The 13766-nt window shown below is 45.7% G+C and overlaps 1 long non-coding RNA gene across 1 annotated transcript; it reads left to right on the forward strand.

Annotated features, from left to right (window-relative positions):
- Positions 1-1085: 1085 nt before the first annotated feature.
- LOC124979193 (uncharacterized) lies at positions 1086-4457 on the forward strand. Its single transcript, XR_007107638.1, has 3 exons — positions 1086-1218; positions 2850-2923; positions 4292-4457. It is a non-coding gene; the product is annotated as an uncharacterized LOC124979193 (long non-coding RNA).
- Positions 4458-13766: the final 9309 nt, after the last annotated feature.

Here is a 13766-nt window from a genome sequence, read left to right on the forward strand (position 1 = left end):
ATCTTTGACCAAATGCTCACTACTTACCATAGTATCCTGCAGCTAGATCAGAAAGCAAATGGGAAAATTCCTGACACATAGTAGATGCTCATTTAATATTTCCTCCCTTCCTTCCTGTGGAAGCAAAAGATATGTTATAATTAAGGGATTGTGAGACTTTGGGATTTACAAATATCAAATTCCCACTGGACTCTGGGAAACATGGGGTCACAGGTTATTTGTTACTCCCTGGTAATGGCCTAGGGATGACACAAGTCATTCTGAACTAAACTCAGAATTAAGAAGGATTCCAAGGAGCTTGGGGGAACTTTCCTGGTCCTTGTCAAGAAAAAAATAGCATGGCTATGAGCCCAGATCAGAGAGGGCAGGAAATAAGAAGATACTGGTTGGAGAGAAGCAGCCTGAGAACTGGGGAGTAAGAAACTCCATAAAGTGACCAGGAAGCTGTACTAGTTGGAAATTCTACAAGGTGAGCATGAAAGCGGTGCAAGGTCCATAGAGTGAGTCACCATGGCAGGACACAGAGCTCTGGCATCCTGGCTGCCCCATGCAAGCCCCTGAAACACACCCACCAACCCACTTTGATTTTTCATCTATGAATCACGAAGAGGGTGATATTAACAACAGTCCCACAGAAGTTCCCTTTGGAAGAGTCAACCCCTTGTTTTCTGTCAATTCGGAGGCATGTGTACGATGCATAGAAATGTGTAACATTTGCATTTTTACCATTCTTTGTAATTATTGCTTTGAATTTCATATTCTCTAAGTTTCTAGCCCCCAATCAGAGTGCCCAGTCATGGTCATGATGGTGGAGTGAGGCTTTGCTATGATAAACTTGATTGGTTTATGCCTCAGTGTTTGGACTCCTTTGATGACTTTTTGTAGTTCACAAATTTTTTTAAATCCATCCTCTGTCAATTTGGCAAAGGAAAATCAAAAGGGATTGGGATACAGGATGGATGAGAGACCTTTAGGAGCTGGGGTATGGCGGTGGGATGGCAAGTAGCTATCCTTCGAGGGGCTAAGGTACAAGCAAAGATGCTAGAACAAATGAGAATTGTATTATTTTCTCACATTTGGTTCAGGTCTGGGTTGACAATCAGGGCAAACTTCAAGAGTTTGTGTGAACATCCAGATTCCTTCTGTTGTATTCTCCATCATCTCCTAGAATGTTGGCTTCAACTTCATGACCATGATCAAGACCACCTTATCATCCAGGTGAGCCTATATCTTGTCCAAGGCAAGGAGGACAGAGGAGGGGAGACATTAGAAGTTGCTTGTAGAAACTTCCACACCATCCCATTGGCTACAACTTAGTCACATGGCCACATTGAACTGCAAAGGATGCTGGGAAATGTGGACTCTGGTGGGCATCGTGTGCCCAACTAAAACCTGGGTTGTTCTGCTAATAAATAGAAGGAGGGGCTGGGCATGAGAGCACATGCCTGTAATCCCCGCAGCACAGGAGGCCGAGGCAGGAGGACTGCGAGTTCAAAGCCAGCTTCAGCAACTTAGCGAGGCTCTAAGCAACTTAGCAAGACCCTGTGTCAAAATAAAAAAATAAAAAGAACTGGCAATGTGGCTCAGTTGCTAAGTACCCTGGGTTCCATCTATGGTACCTAAATAAATAAAGACAGGAGTTGATGGACAATGGGGATAATTTTTGCTTCCTGCTCTAAATCCCAAGAGGAAAGTGACATCAGGACCACAGCAACCACTTTTTTAGAGACTCTCACTGGAGGAACACAGAAGTTTCTGGGTTTTAGGAGCTCTGTGGTAGATTGTGGTTCAGCTCTTCGCTCTCACTTATCTTGAGGCTTTGGAGTAGGAGAGTGTGTGGAATTTATTTCCCCTTCTGAGTAATATTGGGCTTGGCCATATGACCAGTGTTAGCCAATGGAATATGAGCAGAAGTGACAGAATGCCAGTCCTAAGCCAAAGCCTGAAGGGGCACCATATGCTTCTGCTTCTGCCATTTACCCTGAGAAGGACATGTCCCAAATAGCAGTTTGCCCAAGAAAACGAAGAAATGCGTAGAGCACACCTGAACTCAGCCTGGAGCCAAGTTCAGCGGAGCCCCAGCAGAGCCAGCCAACCCCCAGAGTCATGAGCGCAGAAGACATGTGAACCACAGTGGCTGTTAGCCAGGGTTTGGGGGCAGGTTGTCATAGAGCATTACTGCGGTAAAACTGATATGACATCCTTCTAATCCCTGGTTGTGTCCCCATCCTCCCTTCAACCCCCTCTTCTTAGTTCACTAACTCATGTAGTCAGCAGTCATTTATAAGATGTCTGTCGCTGCCAGACCAGGTGCTGCCGCTCCAGAACACTTATGACAATTCCATCTAGGGAAAGGGACAGAAACAGAAATAGATGGTGAAACTTTAACACAGCATGTGCTGTAATCTGTGCTGACACAGGGCTGTGCAGAGTGGGACGAACAGATCAGCCTTCCTTTGCTTTCCTTTGCTCCTGTTCCCCACCTACAGTCTTCCCACCACCCCGAAACTCAGGGCCTGGTCCCAGGTGAGTATGATATGCCAGGAAATGCTACCAAAGCAGCTGCGAATCTCGTACTTTTCTTTCACAATAACAACCAGTGCTGGTTGGACACTTACTAGACACCTTCCAGAAAGGAAAGGCACATGCCCTGCCCTCAAGGAGATTAGATTCTCCTGGGGATGACCTTTAGTAGACAATGGCACTTCTCTCTGCAGTAGCATCAGGGCTGATGGGTATGGAATTCTGGCTGTTACCTTGAGCAATTTATTTAACCTAAGTATCTGTTTCTGCATCTGTAAAAGGGGGATGTGGCCCATAGTATCATTCTCCCCTTCTTCCTTTTGCAGCAAACCCTAGAATTTCAGCTGAGCACATGGAAGCCCAGTAGAGACCACATTTTCCAGCCTCCCTTGCAGCTCAGGTATGGCTCAATAGCTGACGCTGTTATGAACAATGGGAAGTAAGCAGAAATGCCATGTGTGCCTTGTAGGACATGAGAGCTTTGCCTGTTTCCCTTTTGTTTTGTGACCATCCACAAAGACAAAATGGAACCCTGATCAAAATCTGGTTCAAATGTCAAGACAGATGACACTACACACATACCAAAAGAGTGTGAGTAGTTTATTCACATAATGAGGCACTCTGGGAAGAAGAGAGAACAGGGACTGGCTTAAGGTTTTTGAGATGGTTGGGGGATGAGGCTGGAGGGAGGTTCCGGTGCCTAGTTTGAACTTCCTGCTGTTGCCAAAGGAGGGGGCACCTGGGATTTCTCATTAGCTTCTCAGAAAGAGAAGGGTGGGGCTTACAGCTGTCAGCAGTTACACATCAGAAATGGACTCAGAGCTTTTCCTACACCCTTCTTCCATCTTGAACATGAATATAGAGGTGGTAGAGATCTGTCTGGAACCATGCAGATAAGGACACCACTCTAAGGGTGGTTGAGTGAAAAAAAAAAAACCAATGCTCTTGGGACGGTTGAGCAGTGGGAGAGAAGAAGTTCGGGCTTCCATTACTCTGGAGCTACCATGTTAACCCAGGATATAGGAAACAATATCACCTTGGGGGTCTCGGTGAAGTCAGTCCAACCTACACTCTAATATCGGAGATGATGATGAGACCTATGTCCCAGAGTCCTGAGACCACGATGAGACTATGTGGGATAATGAGAGAAGCACTTAAATACAAACTCATCCATCCATTTCTTCACTCAGCAGGCTGTGTGCCCGGCCCTATGCTTATTGCATTATTTCCTAAATGTGGAATATGGAGTCATCTATCTGGGTTCAAATCCCAAATTACAACTCTGCTACTAACCAGTCTAATGACAGTGAGCAAGGTTTAGACCTTTTCTGTACCTCTGCTTCCTTAACTGACAACTGGGGATAATAATGGCACTGCCATCAGAAAAGACAGTTCAATTTCTGATGTTCTATAAGGAAAATATGGTGACTGATAATGTGCTACATATTTCACAATAGCTAAGAGAATTTTTAACGTTCCCAACACAAAGAAATAATAAATGTGTGATGTGATGGAGGTGCCAATTACCCTGACCTCATCATTTCATATTGTATAGATGTATTGAAGATGTCACGTAGTACTCCACAAATATGAATGACGACTGTGTCAATTAAAAATAAAAACATGGGGCTGGGGAGATAGCTCAGTCAGTAGAGTGCTTGCCTTGCAAGCACAAAGCCCTGGGTTTGATCCCCAGCACCGCAAAAAAAATAAATAAATAAAATAAAATAAAAATATGTATTTTTAAAATGCCACTTTGCTCTCACAGGTGAGTGAGGCAGACATGCCAATCCATTCTGCCTGGGATTTTCTTCCAGCCAAGAGCAAGTACATGGGATTTAAAAATCAAATGAATAAACCCCACAGGACAGTTTCATGGTTTACTGGACAATGTGAAATGAGAGAGCCAGGGAAGACGACCAGCAGATGGAACTGAGCACAAGGTACACCAGGCAGATGCCTTACAACAAATGACAGTATTCCATGGTGAGGAGAGTGTGATACATGAAATGAACCCCCAACATCCCCGGGGCCCCGGCTGGCTGTCTCTGGTCAATATTTTAGGAGGAACTACTCTGTGCTAAAAACCATGGAGACAGCCACGAATGGGGACATACTCTGTACTGAAGAGGAGCCTGTGGTCTAGCAAGGGCCATAGGTGAGACTAGAGGGGAGGAAAGTCCAGACTGAGCAATGCTGCCAGAGAAGCCAAGTCCAAGGGCCTTCAGGGGCCCAAGAGAGGGTACCTCGCTGAGATTCGGGGCTAGCTGAGGCTAGAAGTCATGTTCAAGTCCACAGAACTGAATGATGGCTACTCACTCACTGTTTTTCAGTCCCTGAGATCCTGAACTGTTTGACTTGGGGCCTTGCTGCGCACCCAGGAGGGGCCCAAAGCTCCCAAGCATGCTCGCCCTCATACCTAGTTAAGCAGGTTGAAGAACCAACTCAGTCACTTCCCCTCTGGGAAGGTGTGACCTGAGCATATCACCTTACCTCTTTCAGCCTGGATTTCCTGGTCAGGACATGTGATGGCATGACACAGTACCTGGCCTATCACAGGAACTCAAAAAAGGGTAATTCCACCCCCTAACTACCACTTTGTACTTTGAAACTTTTTTTTTCCCTTTTTTTTTTTTACTTTATCTTTTGTAGTACTGGATGGCGCTTTACCACTGAGCTATATACCCATGCCTTATTGTTATTATTATCATTATTATTATTTTAAATGTTTGAGACAGGGTCTCAGTTGCTGAATCCAGTCTCAAACTTGCAATCTTCCTGCCTCAACCTCCTAAGTAGCTGGGATCACAGGCATGCACCACCACACCCAGCTAAAAATTGAATCCTATTTTTAAAAAAAAGCTAAGAGCTTGCTATTTAAATAGTTTCTGCCAAGATTGGGTAAGAATTGCATCAATAATCATTCCTGAACTGCAAAGACCTGAAAGTCCAAATGGCAGAAAATCAGAGGCTCTTAGAGTTGGAAGTACACAAATCAATCCAGCCTGCCATCCAAACCAGAACCTTCTCCACCACTTGCCTGACAGGGCGTTAGCTTCTGCTTAAATAAAACCAGTGACAGGGAGCTCACTATCTACCCAGGGAGTCCTTTTCATTATTGGGCAGTTCTAAGGGACATTCCAGCTGAATGGCCTCCCTGCCATTTTCCACACATGCGTTTCCCCTCTGATGCAGCTAGCACACTCTTCAGCATACACCCCTTCTTAATGAAGGGTCAGTCAATGCCCTCTCTTCACCTCCCACCTCAAATGCTCTTCTGCCGGCTGGGGTAGGCAGCCTCTATGAGAGGAGCTCCATCTGCTATGCCCACATCCTTGTATAATCCCTACTCCCTTTGAGTGTGAGCTAAACCTCGGGGATCACTTCTAAAAAATGGAACAGGGCTGCTGGGTACAGGGCAGTCGGTCAGCAGCTGGGGAGGCTGACACAGGAGGACCACAAATTCAAGGCCAGCCTTGGCAACTTAGCAAGACCCTAAGCAACTTAGCGAGACCCTGTCTTAAAATAAAAAATAAAACAGGTTGGGGATGTGGCTCTGGGTTCAATCCGGGGTATGTATATACATACATACATACATACATACATAAATAGAACAGGGCAAAAGTGATGGGATGTCATTTCCATTTTAGCTTTCCAAAAGACAGTGATTTCCATTCATCTCTCACTCTTCCTGTCTCTCTGAGCTCACATCTTGGGAGAAGTCAGTTGTCCTGTTGTGAACTGACCTATGGAGAGGCCCACAGGGCAGGGATCTGATGGCCAACCGCCATGAGAGTGGACTTCAAGGTGGATCCTCCTCCCTGGTCAAGTCGAGATGATCACAGGCTTGTACAACACCACATTGCAGCCCTGGAAGATCCTGAGCAAAGGATCCAGCTAAGCCACACCCAGATTCTAGATCCACAGGAACCAGGAGATAACAAGTGTCTGGGGTTTTATTTAAGCCTAAGTTTGGGGATAATTTGTTACCTACCAATTAATAACTAATATATGGCCCAACATCTTTCTTCTTTCAGCCTCCACTTATCTCCAGACCCTTCCCCCCTTCTCTGTCTATGCTCTAATAGATCAATGTCCCTCCTATAATATGGTGCCTAGAATGGATCATAACCCTCTAGATGTGGTCATGCAACAGAACTATTTCCTCCTGAGTGATGGACACTGCCCATTATTCCCTCTCAAGATGCCATTAGCATTTTAATGGACACATCTCACAGATGATTCATCCTGACCTTGTGTTTGACTAAAACTCTTCTACGTACTATGAACTACAAGGAAAACCTATTTGCCCACTATTGTGGACTTGCGCCAGTGATTTTTAAGTCATATATAGGATTTTAGAGTAGCTCTAGAAAATAGTCTTGGCCAGGTGAGGACCCTGCAGACTTGATTCCTTTATACTCCCAACTCTGGGCCACCTGTGTCCATGGTCAAGCATCCACCCATTCCTGAACCATCTTGTTACACAAAACAATGAACAAATACAGAAGCTGCTGTCAAGAGTCTTGAAAGGAATACAGGAAACCCACATTGATTGAGACTTACATGCTGCTCGCTTTGCCCATTGTTCTTACTAGGATATCTCATCTTGTTCTTAGCACAATCCTACAAAATAGTGACCGCAGATAAAGAAACTGAGGTTCAGAGTGGAGAAATCATTTTGATTTATTCTAAGGGAAATAATGCTTAAAAAGAAAAAAGACATGGAGCTGGGGTTGTGGCTCCATGGTAGAGCACTTGCCTAGCACGTGTGAGGCACTGGGTTCAATTCTCAGCACCACATATAAAAAATAATAAAATAAAGGTCCATCAACATCTAAAATAATATTTTAAAAAGAAAAGAAAAGAAGTAAGACTCCTTGCTTTGTTATTATAATTATAATAACAAACTTTCAGACAAAATCTAAAAGTACATCTGTGACTCCGAACAAATAACTTATGCACTCTGAGCCTCAGTTTCCCTGTCTTTAAAATAATGTCCATCTCACAGAGTTTGGAGAAGCATAATATGTGCACATATTTATACATCTGTAGCATGCCTAGCACAGTACCTGCACATAGTAAGCCAGCAATCAGTAATCAGTGACGGGCATTCTTCAGAAATGGGAATTTAGCTGGGTGGTCAGGCTTAACACCCCACCCTTGAGACCCTGTCACTGACCAAAAAAAAAAAAAAAAAAAAGGTATTTTTAGCAAAGTAAGGAGGCAAGGGATAAAATCAAGTGGAAGGAATATCCCCAAAAAGGTGTAGTCAAAAGACTTCAGGTTCAAAGTCTAGCTCTGCCTCATTTTATAAACTAACCAGCTCCCAGAGTAATTGTGAGGGACAGGAAAGAAAGGTGAAAAGCAGGGCAAATGTTGATTATTCTCATTATTAGACTTCTAGGTTGAGGCTGATCTGTGTCACTATCATACCACAAGACAATGTCTTGCCTGTAATGCTTTTCTTCTTTTGAATTTTTTCCTTGGGACAAATTCAAAATCCTTTCTCCAACTTTCTGTAGTTGTCAGATCCAACAAAAGCAGGTAGCAATAAATCCCGCAGGAGCTGAGGCCTAGGACAGAGCGGGGGCAGCTCCCCCGGCTAGAGCTGCCTGCAGCGGGTGCTCCTTCCAGCGGAGACCCATGTGCCAGAGGTTACATCATTGGGAGGAACATGTCCTCAGGCGTGGAAAGGGAGAGGCGGGGGTGGCAGTAGACTTTTACTCTCTTGGGGCAGCTACCTAGTCCTGAGGGGGACCAGAACTCGTCCAAATGCTGGATGCCAAGCTTACCCCATAGTCAGAACAGCCCAGAAAGTTCCCATGGGAATGTCCGGATCACGTCTCAGAGTGAGCTAGAGGAGCCTGTGTGTTAGGGGTGGGGGCCTCAGTCGTGGAATCTTCTGTGTGAGAAAAAATGACACAAATAAGATTTGGGGGCGGGGGCAGGAGGTGGAAGGAGTGCAAAGCAGAGACAGCTTTAGGCATGGAAGACATAGGGAAGAGATGACCTAAGTCTGGGTCAGGCCAGAGCCAAACACTGGCAGTAGCTGCAGGACAGGGACAGTGAGCCCTTTTCTTATACAGATCACCAACTTAGCATCAAGAGGACCACAATTCTCCCAGTTCTGCTCCCACCTTCATTCCCAGCCCTGGGGCCCATGGTCTCATTGAATCATATTCTCAAGGACGGTTTCTTTCCCAAAAGGGATCCTGATACTCAAATGGTTACATTGTTATAGTATGTACACAAGTGAAGCCTGCCTAATCCAAAAATCTGAAGTCCAAATACTCCAAATCCAAACTTTTTTTTTTTTGGTGTTGGGGATTGAACCCAGGGCCTCGTGCTTGCAAGACAAGCACTCTACCAACTGAGCTATCTCCCCAGCCCCAAATCCAAATTTTTTTAACATACAAGGTATCTGTAAGCACGGGGGCAGGCGGCCGAAGCAAGCTTTATTGGAATTTGGCTCTCAGGCGAAATTCCCAGCCTCCCCTCTCCCCCCCGCCCACCCCACAGGTCAGAGTAGGGAGCCAGAGAAAATCGCACATGGCCCGGGCTGCCCAGGGTGTTTATAGGCCGGAATGGGTGGGAGTCCTGCTGAGTGACAGGTGGAGGTATGGGTCAGTGGAGTTTTCCTGCCCGTGTGATTGGTTGCTGTGTGGTGCGCCACCCTGTGCCTCAGTTGCTCTGCTCTCCCTCATATATGTGCCCCAATTCCGACCTAACAGTATCTATAAACATAAATGCATTCATATTTAGACTTGGGTTCCATTCCCAAGATATCTCGTTCCATATACACAACTATTCCAAAATGGGGAAAAAAATCCAAAACACCTCTGGTCCCAAACATTTCAGATAAGACATACTCAATCACTATATATTTTTTCCTATGTATATTTTCCAAGAAGAGGATTGCTAGCTTCCATCAAATTTTCAAAAGAGTTGCATGACTCAGAAAACAGAATAAAAGCAAAGCGATGGTAGTGGGAGGGGCTGAGGTCCTCCTGCACCAGAGCGAGGCGTGGGCTGCCAGATGGAAGCCAGGGCCAGACGCTAAAGGGCAGATCACAGACTGTTCCAGTCAGAAAGGTCCTCAGAGGCTTCGGGCATTTTCAGCCTCAGCACCCTTTGTTCAAACAAAACCTTACAGGAAAACCCAACTTGTGAAACAGACAAAAGGAAGCAAGGAAGCGGGCAGGAGGAGGGGAACCTTGACCCTCAGAGACCCCTGGGAGGACCTGAGATTCTTAAGACTTCTCAATGTGCACTTAGAAAAATCTCTGACTTAACCTCCTCAACTCATTTTACAGATGGGAAAACTGAGACCCAAAGAAAAGTGAGTTGTTCATGTGGCCGAGCTAGTTGTGACATCATGGGAATCACAATGCAATTGCTCCAAGTCTCCTGTGTGTGCACTGTCTCTCTCTCTCTCTCTCTCTCTTTCTCTCTCTCTCTCTCTCTCTCTCTCTCTCTCGCTCTCTTTCTTCCTGGGAAAAGGTGAAAACTGTACTTTCATCCTCCAAATCCCAGGATACTCAGTTCCTCCCAGAGCCCACATGCAGGGACCTGCCTCCAGTCCCATAAAACGGCCCCCAATCTAGCCCCATGATCCTCCTGGCCTTTCTGAACAGGACCCTGGGGATCTGCTTCACCCCAGAGAGAGTTCACAGAAGTCGGAAGAAGCCTCCTCACTCAGCCATCAGGGACCAAGGAGGAGCCAGTGTGAACCTGGAGCCCCAAAGAGGAAGATCTGCTCGGGGCAGAGTCCCAAGATGTCTCACTTTACAAGGATGGAATTTCACGACTTGTGTATTTTAATTAAATTTTTATTTTTATGGAATCTTAGCAAAAGTTCCCCCCACTCCTACAGCTCGCTCCTTGTTATTAAAAACCATGACAAGATGAGGAAAAAAACGCTGTCCAAGTGGCCAAAATGAGGCCATATTTTAGAAAAGATCTGACCACATTGCACACTGGAAACCCACTCCCTACATTTGGATGCCGATTCCACCCCCGTGACTTTACAGATCAGATTTTAAGTCCATGGCTTATTGCTTTCTGAGCCTCCTGGGGCTTATAGGATTATTCTGGATTTAATCCTTTAATAATTTTTCCTCCCTCCTGTCTGAGGTCTGGGTTTTTAGCTGAAACCAGCCTGGGTGAAATGCATGCTTCCAGCCCTGATGGACTCCCCTTGCAGACTGCTGTCCTGTGTTATTGTCAGAAAATTAGGAGGGGTTCTATGGAGAGCTGACCACTCCTGGAACCTGCAGAGATAGCACAAAGTTCTGATTCTGAAGTTCTAGTTAGAGGAGGAAGCCATGTGCCCGAAGCCTGGCCTATGTTACCCTCTTCCTTCCTCCCCACAGCCTTGGAAGTGAGGGTTACTATCCCCATTTTGCAAAAGAAGAAATCAAGGTTCAATGACAACAAATAACTTGCCCAAGTTGACACAGGTGGTAAGAAGAGAATTGGGCTTTGAACCCTCTCCGACTGGACTCTGGAGTCCCTGCTGTCTAATCTGAGGCAGCTGCCTGGCTCTTCCCTGCTCTTCCCCAGCCTGTTACCCCTTTCAGCTAAGCATGTGGCTAGACAGGGACATCCCAGGAATGGGATGTCAGCTCAGCTCAGCCAAGCAACCCTGGAAGTTAAAGGGTGAGCAAAGCCCCAACCTGATCCCCCTCACCAACATAGTCTCCAAGAAAAATGAGCAGGAGCCATCTAATTCAAGATGCCCTCCCTGAGCCTCGCACTAGAGGCTGGAGAAAGAAATGAACAAGATGTCCCATCTGGTGCAGGAAACAAACCCACGGGAGTGAAGTTGTTTCCACCTAAGAGCCCAAGAAGCAGACAAGCCTCTGTGACCAGCCCAGAGGTGGCCACACGTGAACTTGGTCCTAAATGGATGAGTTGGACCAGCAAAAAAGAACCGGGGGAGCACTAAGCAGAGGAAGCAGAGGAAGCAGAGAGGCATGGAGGCGTGAAAGATGCAGAGACACTATAGGAAGCACTGCTCTCAGTGTGGCAAGGTGGCTACAAAGACAAAGAAGACATGGGGTCAAAGGACAAAATTGCAACAAATTTAGTTGCAAATCGAATTGGCTTTTATTCACGATTCATTAAGAGGATTCACCTCCATTCTACAAAATAGAATGAGTTCTCACTGGACAGCAATGAGTTTGGTAAGATAGGAACAAGGAAAGAGAATGATTTTAAAAAAATGACTAACATCAGCTGACTTCACGTTACTTTTTTGTTAGGGTTAAAGCAGAGGGACTTCCTTATTACATTGACTTAGATATAAACTCATGTTTTCAGCAAAACTGATCTGTTTTGGAATGTCTGCTTCCTTAAAGCTTCAGTTAGCATAAGTGACTCCATTTTGGTCTGTTCTGGTCAGTTGGAGCCCAATGCAGGAGCTCAGCTCAAACAAAAGCCTCCCATACTTTTTGTTTAAAAGATGCATCCTCAGAGCTGGGGCTGGGGCTGGGTGGCAAGAGTGCTCACCTAGTACATGTGAGACCCTGAGTTTGATCCTCAGCACCACATAAAAATAAAATAAAATAAAGGTATTGTGTCTACCTACAACTAAAATATATATATATATATATATATATATATATATATATATATATATACACACACACACACACACACACATAATGCATCCTCAAGGAGTTCACCGTCGGGATAGAGGATAAGTTCTCACCCAACAGTGTGGCTAGAGCATAGGGTGTCAGGAAAGAGGGTTAGAATGCTAATTCAAGGGAAGGGCTGGGTCTCCAGGCTCTTTAATCATCCAGCATTTCTCAGAAGGAGAAAATCAAGCTGAACTCCTGAGTCCCCCTTCCTCCTTCTGGCTTGCAACTGAATTAGTAGCCCTCCTATTTCAGTTTTCTGGGAGACCTGTCCAGAGCAGTTTTACTCTCATTCACCTTGTTTAGGGAGATCCCCACACATTGAATATCAATGGGCAGTCGTAAACACCGGAACCACACTTGGAGGCTAACCCGTAGACATATTAATGAGCACCACTTCAAATGTAAAGCCCTATTTCAAATGTAGAAGACCTTGAGGTTCACCTGTGGGAACACCTCCAGCCAACTCCTTTGTCCCAGAGGTGGAAAACGGAAGGTGGGGGTGAACCCAGATGGAAATTATAGGAAGGAAGATGGGGGTGAACCCACAATAGCCTTGATACTTTTTCAGAGCCTGTTAACATAGCTTTTGCTCCCCACTCTACCCAGAACCATATATATAAGCTGGCACACCATAATGGGTTTTCCTGTGTCAGGCCCCTCCCGCATGTTGGAAGTTCTATCTCTTCTCACTTAGATAAAGCCTACTGTTTACCTTTCCCTTCCGTGATGACGTGTGGATTTTATTCTTCAAAATTTGAGAGATAGGGGAAAATTTTTTTTTTTTTTTTTTTTTTTGTTTTTTGTTTTGAGAGATAGGAACCCAGACGAAATAGGGAAAGTGAGGAATCTAGTCTCAAATCAAAACTCCGGATTTAACACGATTCCAAAACCAGCCCTCCCGCCCAGCAGTCCTGCTCTGGAAGACAGCAATTGCCCTCTTCCCCTGAACTGAGTTCTGTAACCAGTCAGTCTCTTCTAGAAGGTTTCCTGGAGGAGGAAAACCCTGCAGTGGACAAGGAGCCAGATGAAGAGGTAACACCAGGTTTCAGGGAGATGAAGATGTTTGCAAGAAGACACGGAGAGAATTTCAAAGAACTACAGGAATGGGGCTGGAGAGATAGCTTAGTTGGTAGAGTGCTTATCTTGCAAGCACAAGGCCCTGGGTTCCATCCCCAGCACCGCAAAAAAAAAAAAAAAAAAAATACCGAGGTGGTGGGGTGGCCCCTGTCCAGAGAGTGGATTCCAGAGATGAGGAGAAGGACTGGGGAAAGAAAAAGGAACCAAAGGTTGCAGGATTTCTGAGGAAGGAAGGCAAGAGAGTGCAGGTGCGCAGCAGACGCCACTGCAGTAAACACCCCTGCCTGAGCCATGCAGGACAGCTACCCCAGCCTCCCAGGGACCTGGAAGCCCCCAAGTCTCAGCAACTCCTTGGGTTGGTTAACCAAAGCAGCATGACCTCATGTGTTATGGCTGCAAAGGCGCGGGGGAGGCCAAATCCGGTGTTTGTATTGAAATTAATTGGGGGCTCTGCGGATGATGGAGGCTTTGAGGAATGCACAGGCCCCCCATGTGATCCCTCAAACAATGGTGTCACTT

The sequence above is a fragment of the Sciurus carolinensis genome, chromosome 3 (assembly GCF_902686445.1).
Source record: "Sciurus carolinensis chromosome 3, mSciCar1.2, whole genome shotgun sequence".
Lineage (NCBI taxonomy): Eukaryota > Metazoa > Chordata > Mammalia > Rodentia > Sciuridae > Sciurus > Sciurus carolinensis.